The 16,065-nt window shown below is 37.6% G+C and overlaps 1 pseudogene; it reads right to left on the bottom strand.

Moving 5' to 3' along the window:
- Positions 1–388: 388 nt before the first annotated feature.
- LOC100727181 (U3 small nucleolar ribonucleoprotein protein MPP10-like) lies at positions 389–15,754 on the bottom strand (annotated as a pseudogene).
- Positions 15,755–16,065: the final 311 nt, after the last annotated feature.

Here is a 16,065-nt window from a genome sequence, read left to right as displayed (position 1 = left end):
TCTTTACTTCAAGTGGTATTATTTCAGACATTTCAGGTGTATGGTTTACATTTTATTCTATGTCCATGTCTCCTAGGTTTATTTGGGATGGGCTGGAGGTTTGAGATTGCATTTTGCTTTTTCATTTTGTCATTTTCCTGTGTTCCCCTGAATGCAAGGTGTCAGTTGCTTCCTGGGCTGAGGATGTCTGCAGAGTTTCTCCAGTTGAATGAGGGTCATTAGTTAGGGCAACTTCTCAAATGTAAGGAGTATGCTTGGCAAGACTTCAACACGTCCCACATGGTACTGTGAAGCTCCCCAGCTGCATGAGGTTGATGGGTGAGATTCTACCAGGTTCTAAGTAGTATATCGTGGCTGATCAGCTAGGTGGATTATGCTACTTAGGCCTTTAGCTCATACCACAGGGTGCACCAAAGCTCCACAACTGTTTGGGGTCACCTGGTGTGGCCTCATCAGGTTTCAAGTGAGGTGCTGAGGTTTCACAACTGGACCCATTGTGCAGTGCTTCATCTCCTGCTACTGAGAGCAGGTGATTCCCCAGACACTCAGGGTCCCAGGACAGGGCCCAACCAGGCCCCAAGGGCCTACTTGAAAGTCTTGTCTCATAGGACTGCTGGATGGGGCCCTGTGTGGGTCTGAGCGGGGTTCAGATTTGCATGACTGAACGTGGTTTACTGTGTGGGCCTTCCGCTCATGCCACCAAGCTCAGACGACTCCCTGGCCACTTAGGGTCACTCTACTTTCTTTTTTACATTGTTTATGGACAGTTTGTAGAAATAAAAATACATTTTGTATATCAAACTTAAAGTAATTTACAAACTATATTAGGTGTGTACGTGTGTCTTATTTTGAAGTTTCTACATGCAAAACATTCCAGAGACAAGTAGACGACTTTAACATTTTTCTTTTCAATCTGATCCTTTTCATTTCTTTTTCCTTACCTATTTACTCTGGAAAATACTTCCAGTAAAATCTGAATAGAAATGATAAGATTTATGAGCATCCTCTATTTTTTCTAGAATAAATTACATTTCATTAGGATGCATAATTTTTATATATATTGTTTTTATTTGCTAGTATTTTCTTGACAGGTTTTGCATATATAATCTCAAAAGATTTTGGATCATAATTTCATTTCATTATACACCATGAACACATGGGATCCATGCCAGGATTGCAAGGATAGTTCAACATATGTGGATCAATAAACATAATACACCATATTAACAGAGCCAATGGCAAAAATCACATGATCATCTCAATAGATGCAGAAAAATCTTTTGATGAAGTCTAATGCTCATTCATGATAAAAATGCTACAGAAAATTATAATAGATGGTCTTTACCTCAATGTGATAATAACCACCTATGAGAAATGAACAGCCAACATTATAATGGACAAAAACTGAAAGCTTTTGATCTAAAATCAGGAACAAGACAAGGATACACCCTATCACTATTCCTATTCAATACAGTTTTGGAAACATTAGCCAGAGCAATTACATAAGAAAGAGATATAAAAGTACTAAAGATTGGAAAGTAAGAAATTAAATTATCATCGATTGCAGATGACAAAATACTATATATGAATGACCCTAAAAACTCATCCAAAAGTTTACTAGATTTAATAAGCAAATTCAGCAGTGTATCAGTACACAAATTCAGTACTTGAAAATCAGTATCATTCTTGTATGTGAACAAGTCACTAAGAGAGAAACTATGGAAATAACACTTTTCACAGTAACATCTAAAAATGAAAAACTTAGGAATCATTCTAACAAATGAAGTAAAAGATTTGTACATTGAAAATTACAGTTCTCTGAAAAAGGAGATCAAAGAAGATCTCAGAAAATGGAAAGATATGTCCTGCTCTTGGATAGGAAGTACCAATATTGTGAAAATGACCATACTCCCAAAACTGTTATACAGATTTAATGCAATTCTGATCAAAATACCATTAGCATACCTCACACATTTAGAGAAAACATTCCTAAATTTCATCTGGATCCAGAAGAGATAAAAAAATTGCAAAGGCAGTCCATGCAACAAAAACAAGGCAAGAGGCATCACAATCCTTGACTTAAAATTATACTACAAAGCTACTATAATAAAATCAGCATGGTACTAGAAAACAAAACAAACAAACAAACAAACAAACAACAAAAGACCCCAAAATACAGATGAGAATCAATGGAACAGAATAGAGGATACAGACACAACTACAAACATGCTCAGCCACATTATCTTTGACAAGGGTGCCAAACATTGCCCTGGGAAGGAAGATATCCTGTTTAGTATTGTTGCTGAAAAAACTGGTTTTCCACATGCCAAAAAATGAAACTAGACCTATGACTATCACCATGCACTAAAGAAAAGTCAAAATAGATAAAGGATCTAAGTATTAAAATAGAAAAGCTAAATCTGCTGGAAGACAAAGTAAGTAGAAATCTTGAAGACATAATAGTAGTCAGAGAATTCATGAAAAAAATGACACAGGAAGTTCTTCAAAGAGTCAGCAACTGGAATCTCAGGCTATTAAAAAGTCTCCACCAGAGTGAAAAATCTCCTATAGATTGGGAAAAAATTTTTGTCAGTTGTCCCTCAGATAAAAAACTTCTATCTATCTAGAATGTGTGAAGAGCTGAAACATATCAGATCCCTTAATTCAAAGACTCATTCCAAAAATGGGGATTTGAGATGAATGCACAATTCTCAGATGAAGAAATACAAATGGAAAGTAAATATGTGGTAAAATGTTCAAAATCATTGATCATTTGAGGAATTCAAATGAAAACAACACTGAGATTCCATTTCACTCAAAGAAAAAAAAAAGGCCAACCTCAAGAAATCAACCAATGATAACAAATAGTGGAGGGATTGGTGGTGGTGGTGGGGGGGAAGGAAACCTTCGCCATTGTTGGTGGAAGTGTAGGCTGTTGCAATCACTGTCGAAATCAATGTGGAGATTCCATAAAACACTAGGGTTTGAAGTCCTATTTGACCCAGTATTTCCCTTCTGAGTATCTTTCCAGAAGAATGAAAACCATCATATCACAGCAACATACGTGCACCCGTGTTTATAGCACCACAATTTGTAGTTACTAAATCTTGGAAACAATCCAAAGTCCCATCAACCACAGAATGTATAAAATAGATGTAGTATTTATGCATTGGAGTCCTACTCAGTTATAAGGTAAGATCAACTTGGGGCTTTTGTAGGTAAATGGATGCAACTTGAGACCACACTGATAAGTGAAATAAATCAGACTCACATGTAAATGCCATATTATCTCTCTACTGTAAGAAACCAAAAGAGTAAATAAGATCCAAAATCTATAATAGATATTGTGAAAGGGGAGGAAACTGCTCAAAGGGAAAGAACAGCTGGTAGGGGGGAAAGAGAAAAGAAGGGAGGGAAAAGGAGAAGAAATACAGATTTCTATATATGTACACAAGATATTTAAGACAATTGTTTATTAATTCCATTAGTTCGTGGAAAAGAATAGTGCTCACACAGTTTGATCAATTTTGCATGTTTATAACTTGTAATATGAGCATCTCTTTCAATCATCCTGTTTTGAAATCTGATGTAGCTATTGTTTTGGGCTTTGAGTTTTTTGGTTTCTTTTGTTTTGTGTTTTGTTTTATTCCAAGTTTTTTTCTCTTTAAAACAAAAAAATAATAATGTACCTGACTGAAGCCTAAGCTGCTAGAAAACTTAAGAAGCTGGAAACCACTTCTGCAGAACACACAGAGATGTGTGAATCATCTGAGCCATATTTCCCACCAGTAAAGTAGCTAAGTCCGTTGACTTGCACCTATATTAACATAAGAATGCATTCCTGTGTGCTCCCACAGCATAGAGAAACATAATGTTTTAAATTTTTTTACTGTATCCATGCAGAATGGTGTATTATTTTTAAAGAGATGTTTTTTCCTTTTGCAGAAATTATATATTCAAAAATTCCTTTAAATATGCTGACTGAATTATGGTAATGGTTTGGCTTCATTCAATTGCTTAGTGAAAATTCAAAACTCCTCAGAGATTAGCCCATCAATCTGGTTGAGGCAAAGGAATATCTGCTGGAGAACTCTCTGGGCTCCAGGATGGTTGTTAATGCCACTCTAGAAAGATAGATTTTTCAAATGCCTGGAGGCTTTTGCAAGCTATATAAGCAGTCATAATAGATGGCATGCAATTTCATTCATACATAATTTATAATATATGTGATAAATTAATAAAATGTGCTTAGGAGTTATTGGGTCTTCAATACAGTAAAGTTCTATTTCTCTTTCAATATATTATTCTGCAGAGATCCCTTGTTCAGAGAAAATCACTAGAAGTATGGAAGGCAAACGCTAATTAAACCATTACTGTAGCTGAATTTTGCATGGTTTAATAGAAACTAAAATCCATGTACTCAAAACAGAATTTATTTTCTCTCATTCCTACATGCTAGAGTGCTTTGTGGACAGTGGCCACAAAGGAGGCATCAGAGTGCGTGCTAGATACTCACAGCAGACCTGAAATGCACTCTCAAAATTTGCACTTTTGCTTTTATCTTTGACTCCACATTTAGCTTATGAAAAGTTGATAGAAGTTATTTTTTATAGTTAATTCTATAAGGAAATGGTGCAGAAAGCACAGAGCATTTTGCATTCTCCTCATCCTTCCTCTCATTATAAGCATCTTATACTACTGTGGCATACCTGTTAAGGTTGATGCAACAGATTATTAGGGACCAGTTTCCTCTAGGGTTAAGAAGATTTGGAAAGATCTTATAAGACTCTAGGTGAGTACCTTGCATTTAATGGGCAAGAGAAGGCACATGGAATAGTCTTCGGTGAGAAGAATGTGGAATAGGAGCCTGCTGAGATGCTTGAGCCTTGAGTGCACCAACTATGAGAGAGATGGAGAGCACAGGTGGCCCTGTCCTTGGTAACCCGAAGTGAAAACAATAAGGTTGAGAACAGTGCAATTGAGAGAGATGCAAACAGAGCACTGTCCACGGGTCTCTCTTCTAATGCAAGATTTAATGACTTAAAAGTACTGGTACAGCTTGTCTACTTGCTGTCCCCACTGGGTGAGCCAGTTAGGCTCATCCAGAGTAAGGATGAGCTCAGTGAGGGAGGCCCACCAGCTGCCAGCTATCAGCCCTGGGGAGTGCAGTTCATCATCTAAACTGACTTAGCTGCCAGATGAGCAGATGGAGAGCCATAGGGGAGTCAAACCTGCATGGTGCAGATGCCACCATGCTTGTGGCAATGGGTTCCTGGTGGAACTTGGCCATCTGCCACACTGCTGGAAATTCAGACAGAGGAGGTGTGACAAATGTGCAGCTATCCTGAGTGCTCCAGATGCTACTGAGGCTAGGTCAGCAGCAAGGGCCACTGGCTGTCATGCAGTCAGTTGTGACACTCCAGGCACACGTATACAGTCTCTTGCAGGAGCATATTTCAGTGCAGTCATCGCTTTCTCAGCCTGTCCTCAAGAAAGGAGACATGTGTGCCGAAGCTTGCAACTCCCTTATTGGGTTGGCAGTAGAGATGGAACCGCAGTTCAGCACCTTTTCCATTACTCACCCATGTCTGCTAACTTGGTTCTCCAAGCCTAATTCCTTAGCTAGGAAGAATTTCTGACCAGTGTTTATTCCTTTTTTTGTTTCTTAAAATGCTCTGTGTTTTACCTTCCTCTTTTTTTGTCTATGCTATTTATTATTATGTTTATTTTTTCTTATTCTGCCAATAAAGTTTGTTTTATTTCTTGCTATTTTCCATACCTTGAATTTAATATATTATTTCCATTTTTCTCCTTTCTTCCTTAATTAGATTTTATTTGATGGTCTCCTTCATCTTTTTTACTATTTTCCCCATTTTTACATATTTCTTTCTACTTTTTTCTTTTTCTCCTACTTTTTATACTATTTCTTCTATTACTTTTCATTTTATTTTATTCACTTTGCTGAGATGTGCTTTATTAATCTTTAACTCTTAGTGTATTACACATTATATTTACTCTTCTCTTTTTTATGGTCTTGGTCATTGTGATTATGGGTTTTTGATTTGTTTTTGCTGTATTCCTAGATCATATTTGTTTACATGTGTGCATTGCCACTGTTGTTTGCCTTTCCTCCAAGCAGTGCTGGGAATTGAGCCTGACACTGCAGGTATGCTGGGTGAGTGGGGTGCCTCTGAGTAACACCCCAATCAGTTAAGAGAAATGACATCTTGCTGCAGCCACCATGTAGTGCACTGATTATTGGCATGTACTTTGACCTAAACAATAGGGTAAATAAAAATCCCAGCCAATGAACTGGCTCCAGGTTGGCAAAGTAAGAGAGGGATTGAAGTCTAATTCTTGGATGTTTGTCCCAATAGCAATAGAGGAGAGAAACAATACAGCTTTTGTTGACACCAGGCTTTTGAAAGAATTCAGTGTAGGTCACAATCATAACTTTTCAGATTGCACTGTTCTGGAAAATCCACAGAGAATCCACCCTACATATTCTAATTTTAAGGTACACCTGCCTTACCCTAAAAGGACTCCATTTTGAGATTTAGAGAAAAGGGGATCACTAAGTGTCTGACAGTACATTCTGGGTCCATGCCCAAGACCCATAAAGAAAACCACTGGGAAATAGTAACAAAAATTGACCTAGAACTAAACTCGGTACTATAGAATGGACCAATGTTCTAGGCACAACATCAAGAAAAACTAAAGGCCTTCCTATAAAAGGGTAAGAGAATGCTATCTGACAGGTGTGTAAATCTCAACATAGACATATAAGAAATACAAACAAGGGAAATATGACTCCTCCTAAGGTTAATATTTCCTAACTAAATGATTTCAGTGTTGTTGAAATGGATAAAATATCAAAGAATTTCAAAGCATCATTACAAGAGATAATCAGGGATATGAAAAAGCAATCCAATGAAGTTGCAAAAATGTAGCTAGAAGCGCCCCATAAAATATGAAGAAGTCTCAAGTAAATAATCTAGTAATATATTTCCAGGTATTAGAAAAATTAAAAAAAACTTTCTCAGAACAAATAGAAAACTATTAGATCAGAGCAGAAATGAATAAAATAGATGCTAAAAGAATACTATAAAGGATCAAATAAAGAACTGATTCTTTTCAAAGACAAAAACAGGTTGAGAACTCAAATCACTTAATCAAAGAGTCAAAGAGCCAAATTTACTGAAAGATAAAGAAAACACAAATTAATAGAACTAGAATATTACAATAGATACTACTTAAATCCAGAGAATAATCAGGAAATGTTTTGAAAACATGTATTACAATTATGGTAAAATGGAAAATGTAGAAGAATTCTACAAATTTTAGGGCTGGGGATTTAGCTCAGCAGCATAAATGCCTGACTGGCAAGGTTGTGAGTTTGTGAGGTTGTGAGGTTGTGAGTTTGATCCCTGCTACCAAGAGAGAGAGAGAGAGAGAGAGAGAGAGAGAGAGAGAGAGAAATCTAAAAATTTTTAGATACATGCATTTACCAATATCAAAGGAATGATATAAAAAATCTAAATAGATGAGTAACAGACATGAGATTGAAGCAGTAATAAAAGTTTTCCAACAGAGAAAATCCAAAGATCAGATGGACTTATTTATGAATTTTGTCAGACTTATAAAGAAGAACTAACACCTATATAAAGGGAATAAACACTTCCAAATTCATTCTATAAATCCATTGTGACCCTGATACCAAAATTGGGGTTAAAGACTCAAGAAAAAAAAACCTAATGAATATCATTATGAATATAGATGCAAAAATTCTTTTTTAAAAATTTTAAAAAAAATTTTATTTAAGAACAAAAACAGAAATAGGGTACAAGTTATACAGAATCTCAGAAAAAGCACACAGTAGGAAATCACTAGCTAACAGATTACATATTGTCATCTTAGAAATAGCTGTTCAAGTTACAAAATCAAAGCATACAAAGTGGACATTCAAACAGTGAGACTGCAAACAGTTCTGTTCAATGATCCAACAAAACTCAGTAATATGGTTATCTATCATACACTTAAATATACATGCAGTTATATCATTCAGAGCACTTTCTTTTCCTCTCTTTTGTACAATGACAATTACACATTTTGGGTTTTATTACTCCCACAGTTCTTATTACTTTTTTTTTTGAAGAGAATAAAACCAACTGTGATGTAACAAAACAGCGTCAGTCAAACCAAAAGGATGGACATAATACATACTGTAAAAACAAAATACAAGGTCATCAACATCGGTTACCATAATGCCTCTAATGTCTCTTGCTATCTTAAAAAGAATTGTCTATATCATCAGTTATAATAAAATTGAACAAAACAATAAAGAACAAAACCAATAAAACCAAGACATTGGAGACATTACAGGACTTCAAAAGAAGATAATAATCAAACCAGAATGGGCATCATAATGAATCTTATTGTCTTCACAGTTGTTGCCTATACTCTCGAACTTGGTAGTATCAAGCAAGACAGAATAGAGGAAAATCAGTCAAAACAAGATGGTGAGAGCAATACAGGGTTTCAAATCAAGTTAATAGGAAATCAAAGTGGGTTACTATAATATATCCTGCTTTTTAATTTTTCCCTTAATTACAAAGATAAAAATAAAAAGTAAATAATAAGGAGATTGAGATAAAAGAGGACATAACAAAACAGCACAGGTCAGAACATAACCATTTAAGCAAAATAGTTTTTCACCACAAGATACCCCAACATAAAAGCAGTTACCATAGTGTCTCTTTCCTTGAAATCTTTGAGTATAACTTTGTATACTGTAGCATCAAACATATCAACACAATGTAAAACCATTCAAGAGAATGACAGTATTACAGGGTATTTAGAACCAACTAACAGAAAATGAACTATGGTTTCTGTATAATCTCCTTGTCTATAAAAGTTTTTGGTTATATTATCATATATAATAAAATCCAATAAGATACAGCATGTTAAGACTGATGGAGACAGAAGAACAAAAGCTTGATGGGACTTCAAAACAAGATAATATTAAATCAGCACTAGCTATTATGATGTCTTGTTTTCTCCAAAATAGCTGTTCCTACCATCCAACCTTCTCTGCCTCATTTCTGTTGAGCTCTTTTTCTGTCATTAGTTGTCAGTTTGTCTTCTTCATTTCACTTTCTGCTCCATTCATTGTGGCCTCTCTGCCACTGTTTCTGGAATCTTGGTATTTTCTTTTTTTAGAATGTCCTGCAGTATTCTCTGTAGAGTTGAATTGGTGGTTGCATATTCCCCTAGTTCCTCTTTATCCTAGAAGCACTTTGTTTTTCCATCAATTTCTAGGGATAGTTGTGCAGGATATATCAATCTTGGCTGGAGGTTATTATCTTTCAAAGCTTGAATTATTTCCCCCCATGCTCTTCATGATTTAATGGTTTGTGCTGAGAAGTCTGCTGTAATTCTGACAGGTGTTCCCTTGTAAGTGATCTGTTTCTTGTCTTTGACAGCTTTTAATATTCTGTTCTTATATTGGATTTCTGGAATTTTGATTATTATATGCCTGGGTGTAGCTCTGTTTGGGTTGTAGGTGGCTGGGGTCCTGTATGCATCATACATCTGAGTATCTTTACTTTTGCTAAATTAGGGAATTTCTCCTGTATTATTTCTGTGAATAGCTTTTGTAGTCCATTTGTTTGTGTCCCTACTTCTTCTTTTCCATTCTTAATTCTTAAATTATAGATCCTTTTATCATCGTCAAGCCTTTGTATTATTGCTGTTTGTTTTATTGTTATTTTTAAGAAGTTTTTCATTTCATGCTCCCATATTACACATCTGTCCTCCAGTTCAGATAATCTATCCTTAGTTTCTTTCAAGCTGTTATGCCAGCTTTCGATAGAGTTTTTAGTTTCATGGTAATGTCTTTGAACCCGCTTCATGTATTTTATGTTTTCTCTATTTTCTCCACCAAACAATTCTCCCCTTTTTTTCTGTTCTTCCATTCCACCATCTGTTTTTTCTTGGACAGTGCTTAGCATTTCTCTAACTATTCTACTTATATCTTGCTTTATTTCATTAAATACTTCACTTTTGAACTTGTCTGTGAGGCTCCGGAGATATCACTTTATGTCTGTTGGTGCCGTGTCTGATATTGCATGTTTTCCATCCTCATTCTCCTTCACATTTACCTTTCCTGGATCAGTGTTCTCAGGATTGGGGGCCTAGGACCCTTCCTTGTTGCTCCCTCTTCCCATATTTTTTTGTTCCTTCCATCCAAGCATATATAGAAGGCCCACTTTCTTTCTTTGTCAGTTACAGTTTGTTTGAATCGTGCCGGCGAGGTGTTTCTGCCCACTGCAGTGTACTAGGGAGACACAGACCTGGGCAGCCTCTGCTGGGCCCACCTTTCCAGGTCAGTCAACCTATTGAAGGCTTCACTCCTAGGGTGCACTGCCAGGCCCTGGGACCTGGTTTGAACGAGGCTACTGGGTCTTAGTCTGCAGTGTCACCCAGGCCTGGGCTCCCTACCAATCCCGCTTGGGAGGGGAATATGTGACTAAAGTCACTGCAGTGTCCTGTTCCAGCTAGTCTGCCCCATTCCAGAATGTCCTCTGTTGAAGCCTCCTAGTCTATGGAAGGGTCCCCGTTCCTCTCACTCACCGCAGGTTGAAGATGCAAAAATTCTTAATTAAATCATTCCAAAGGAAATTCAACAGCACATTAAAAAGATTATATGCCATGATTAAATTGGTTTCATTCCATGGATGTAAGGATTAGTCAACATATGCCAGTCAATAAGCATAGCATACAACATAAATAGAGTCAATGATAAAAAATCACACAGTGATCTATTGATACAGATAAAAGCTTTTGACAATATTCAGCGTATCTTCATGGTAAAAGTCCTGTATCAACTACATAGGGAGGAATTTGTCTTAATATGATCATGCCTGTGTATGAAAGTACATATTATCTGTCAACATCACACTGAATGAAGAAATGCTGATAACATGTACTTTACAATCAGGACTGAGATAAAACATTTTTCTAACCACTGTTGTTCAATATGGTACCTGAATTTGTTTTTTGAAATTTTAACTAGAGCAATTAGATAAGAGAAACAAATACAAACAAACAAGGCAGATACCAAGTCATTCTCATTCTGTAGACATTTGGGGGACGCTTTAAAGAGAAAGGGAATGAGGAGTGGGCAGAGGTAAGTCCAAGAGGGGCGAAGGGAAGTGCAAAGTGTGCTACATTCATGTCTGAATATGCCAAGGTGAAGCACACAGCGAATATACAGTAATGAGAAGATGGATGCACCAACACCAACACTTTAATAATCATGCAAGTGTGTAGTATACACTAGCACAGTCCTTGTGTTGTTTAGGCTGTTGAGTTTTCTACATATGCAAATATCATATATACACTCATACAATAAGACATTTCACATGAACTTTACCCTCTTCAAATTTTTAAGTGCACAACATGATATTAACTATGGGCACTCTTGTAGAGCAGATCTCTGGAATTTACTCATTTTACAGAACAGAAACTTTATACCCAATGAACAACAACTCCTTGTTCCCCTGTCCCCACCACTCTGCTTCCCACTGTTATGTATTTGAATATTTCATGTACCGCATACAAGCAGAAACATACAGTATTTGAACAGAATTGGAGGAATCCTCTAAGTGAAATAAGCCAGTCAAAGAAGGACAAAGCTTTGCACTTCTTGCATTTACATCCCTACAATCAGTCCTGGAACTTAAAAGACTCTTTAAGGAACTGTTTCGTGAGTGAACAAGTTATCAAAGCAAACACTTTTGTATGAGAGATGCTGTTCTACTGTGATAGATTTATAGACTCATTTGCTTTTCCCAGTCCACATATGATGATGATATTAGTTCTCATGTAGTCAGAGAAGAATTAGCACCATATAGCTTCTAAGTAATGGAGTTTTAGTTCACATCAATCCGTTTGTGGGCCTTGATCTCTATGATGTAGCTCTGCTCATTGTGAGGACAGAAATCAGTATCACAAGCCCTGGGGATCCACATTGAAGACCACTTTTTTCAGAATAAAGGACATTTTCCCTCACTATTTAGCTTTCAGTGAAAGAAGCCTTGCCTAAGATCATGGGCTTTCTTGACAGACTGTCCCCATGGCAGGGATATATGAAGTCTCAGCCTTTAATCCTAGCTCAGGGCAACTCTGGACACTATCTCTCCATGCTGTGGGACAATAATGACCCTTCTTGAAGCTTGTCTTTTTTTGATCCTCCCTCTCACAGTTGACCCCAAAACATCCCTTTATGCGACAAGTCCCTGTTTGCTGGCTACATTTCAATATTAGCTCCCAAGTGGGTCCAACCTGTGACACCAACTTCCACTAACTCATCAGGGAATTTGAGGAAACCAACTTTCCTGCAAAAACTATTTCAAAAAGTAGACTTCTAGGATGTCTCGGCCACTTTTACAGGGAGAGGGAGGGAGGGAGAGACATAATCAGATGATAAAGCTGCAGGAATCTCTGCGGCTTTGTTAGAAGAAGATATTATGGTCTAGATCTAAAATGTTCCCCCAGAGTCTCCTGTGTTCAGAGGTGGAACTGTAGGAAGGTAATTAGATCACAAGAGCTCTATCAACATCTAGAGAAATACATTGGAAAAAATCATATTTTCATGACATTACTGGGAGGCGATGAAAACAGGAAATGTGGCCTGGCTGAAGAGAGTGGATCGTAGAGAAGGGACTTTGTGGATTTATCTGCCCCCTGGTCCATTTCTCTCAGTCCATTTCTGTCTAGCAGTTTCGCTCACTATGAGGTGAGCAGTTGTCCCTTCCACAGCCATCTGCTGTGGCCACAGCATGAAATCAGCCTCCCATGGATTGGAATCTCTGAAACCCTGAACCCAAGTACATCTTTCTTTTCTTTTCTTTTTCTTTTTCTTTTTTTCTTCTTTTTTTGTCTTTTTCCTTTTTATCTATACCGGGGATCGAACTCACGACTGCCTGCTTGCAAGGCAGGCGCTTATGTCGCTGAGCTAAATCCCCAGCCCCACCCCCCCAAGTACATCTGTCCTCATTTAAGTTAGTTTCTCAATTATTTCTCACACTGACAATGGCTGACTCTTTTTTATGATCTCACAGAAACCAGGGGAGCTAAATAGTAGTGTACCATTTGATGGACAGTAAGCCACACTGAGTCACGCTGTTAAATGCAGAACCAGACTTGAAGCAACAGGTGAAATGTATTTCATGATTTCAGCACTGTGATCCTAGAAGGCAACAAGGTAAGTAAAGATGGCTTTAATGACGTTTTCATATTTTTACAATTGCTTTTTTGGTGAGCAAGGCAACTGAATTGCTGCATAGTTGTTGCTAATATTCAGATTTTGTTACATTAAAAAACAAACAAGAGCATCTTTTTGTTAATATAAGGGTCACTGTGATTTGCAGAACTGCAGAGCAATCACAAGGAATTGGTGTACAGCAGGGAGGAAGCTCCCGGGAAGGCTAAGCAGCCCGTTTAGAGCTCATTCCATGTCTGCATAGGAAGAACATAAGTGTAGATGGTTAAGGGTCAGGGGTATTCAGTGACAGCAGGTCAGGGAGCTGCCGTTAGGAAACAGATTCCTAGCTGGCTTTAAAGAGCTTCAGGGTGACATCCATTGTCTTTTTAAAAAAATCCATTGTCTTTTTAAATCATATCTGGGCTGTGGTTGTGTACCTGCAAAGAACATGTCTTTTTCTCAGTGGGAGACATACTAATCCAGTTTGTAATACTGATCCATGCAGCCAGAATATTAGCAACTCATCGGATTTGTTCCAGAGAGCCTGTGTGACCCACCAATCTCTAGACTCATCACCACGGGATCCCCTTGTTCTCAGCTTCAGGAGCTGTTTCAGTTTACTGAAAGCAAAACTCACAGTTCACATGGTGGGTGTCCCTGAGACCACAAGCAAGTGTACACCTTTGCTGTGGGAACCCCTGTATGTGGCAGTAAGCCCTATTCACCAAAGCTTTTAATAATTCTAGAAATAGAATCAAGGGTGGAAATTTAGTTTACCTGAGCCCTATATGTGTTTACTCAAATCTCAGTCACAGATTACACTGTGCTTTAGGCTTTGCCATTAGTAAAGTTCACTTTTACAAATACGTAAACTAGGCTGATGGACACGTAGTCTACAGTCAACAGCTGGGCCTTTCCCTCTTGTCCCAGATATCATGGAGGCAGCAGCTAGCTTTCCAGTTTTCTCCCCACACTTTGATAGTGTGTAAACAGCACTGTTTGCAGGCAGATCAAGTATTACAGCACTGTTAGTTTTGTTGGTCCAGGATTCTGGAATATCAGTGCTTTACATCAGCCCTTTATGTATCATAGCAAGAATGGCTTAAATACCTACATCATCATGAATGGCTACCCTTTTATTTTTTAAATTACTATCTAAAACTATATTACAGGTTTAATTTATGGACAGAAATATACTGGTCTTTATTTTTTTTTGCTTTCCTTTTTTTTTTTTGTTTTTTGCATCATCGATTTGTATTTTTACTTGATCTTGCAAATTAGAAAAGAATGCCTGAGACAACTTGGGGGCCTTGTCCTTTCCCTCATCCTTTAATAAGGAAGTTTTGGCCAGAGGTTTCAACCTCTCTGAAGCTACTGGTTTGCTGTGCTTTCCAGCTTCTGTGTCATTCTTTTCAGGCAGTTTTCTCTTCCCCTCTTTCTTCTTTATTTTCAAACGCTTTTGATTTTTTTGGCCTCTGCTGTTTTTTGTCTGTTTTCTTGGCAGCTGTTTTTAGATTCTAGGTTTGCTTTTTTCCTTGATTTTCTTAGAGAAGGACTGCAGAAGGACTGCATCACTGACACTAAGAGGGGCCACTTCCTCCATGGTTATGCCAGAGGACTGGACATCATTTTAATCTCTGTCACCAGCAGGTTCGGGATGAAGTGGAAGTATGACAGTGCATCTAATTTTAAGAAGAGAGAACCCATTATCTCCCGAATTTCTATGAACTCTGGATTTTCTTCTTCAGTAGAGTTTTGCTGGTTGAATTTGATGTACTCCTGCTCATAAGTTTCAGCCAGGCTCAACTTACTCTTCTCACGGTTTAATGTTAAATGCTTTATATTCATATGCATTCTCTTTAGATTTTGATTTACAACTGCATCAGCCCAGACCTCACCTCTTATCCTCTGCTTAGTGATGTCTTCTAGCTGGAGTTGGCTTCCTCTGTGATCACAGGTGCCATTTGGACGGTGTGGGCAAAGTGCAGGCTCCCCTCCAGCAGACTGCTCGCTGGTTGCTTCTGTGCCATCGTTTTCTCCTGAAGCTGCCAAGCCTTTTTGTCCCCTCAGCAACTCTTCCTCTAATGATGCAATTTTTTTCATTCATATTCTCTTGTCTTTTTTCAAAAGAGGATTTAATTTCATCAAAATCTTCCTTGACATTTAACACATCTTTATCTTTATTTTCCTCATTATCTGGGAAAGCAAAGTTCATTCTGGGGGGCCTTCTTTATGTTGTTTACCATTTTTCTTTCTTCAGGGTCATCATCTTTGTCTGTTTCAGACGTGCTCCTTCATCTGCTTCTTCTTCAGCAGTTTCTCCCTCTTCATATCTGATCCCAGCTCATCATCACAAACATTTGATATGATTTCATCACGCTCTGCTAGATCAAAATCTTTGTATTTTAGACTTCTAGAACCTTTACCTGACTTAAGTTTTTGATTTTCCAACAATCCCCCATCTTCATCAGACTTAGTGTCTTCAAAAAGTCATTGGCCGCTCTATTGTGCAATGGTTTTATAATTCAACTTTTAAAATGTAATAACATCTTCTATACTTTCCAGCTGTCGTGAAGTTCACACTGTAAGCACCTAACAGGATATGTTTGTGCTGATAACAATCTAAGCCAGTAAACTCAAAGGTGATTTAACATGGAAGTCAAAGTGATCCCATGATAGCCTGTCTGATTAGGTGCAGCTGTATTTTTGTGTCGTTAAATCTGTTGAGTTCTTTATTCTGGATACCAATCCCCTGTTAGAGACTAGCTTATAAAAAGATTTTTTCCCTATTCTATAGG

The sequence above is a fragment of the Cavia porcellus genome, unplaced genomic scaffold (genome assembly GCF_034190915.1).
Source record: "Cavia porcellus strain 051 isolate PalLab524CR breed Dunkin Hartley unplaced genomic scaffold, mCavPor4.1 scaffold_20, whole genome shotgun sequence".
Classification (NCBI taxonomy): domain Eukaryota; kingdom Metazoa; phylum Chordata; class Mammalia; order Rodentia; family Caviidae; genus Cavia; species Cavia porcellus.
The sequence above is the reverse complement of the archived record's forward strand: the minus strand, read 5'-3'. Positions and strand labels throughout refer to the sequence as shown.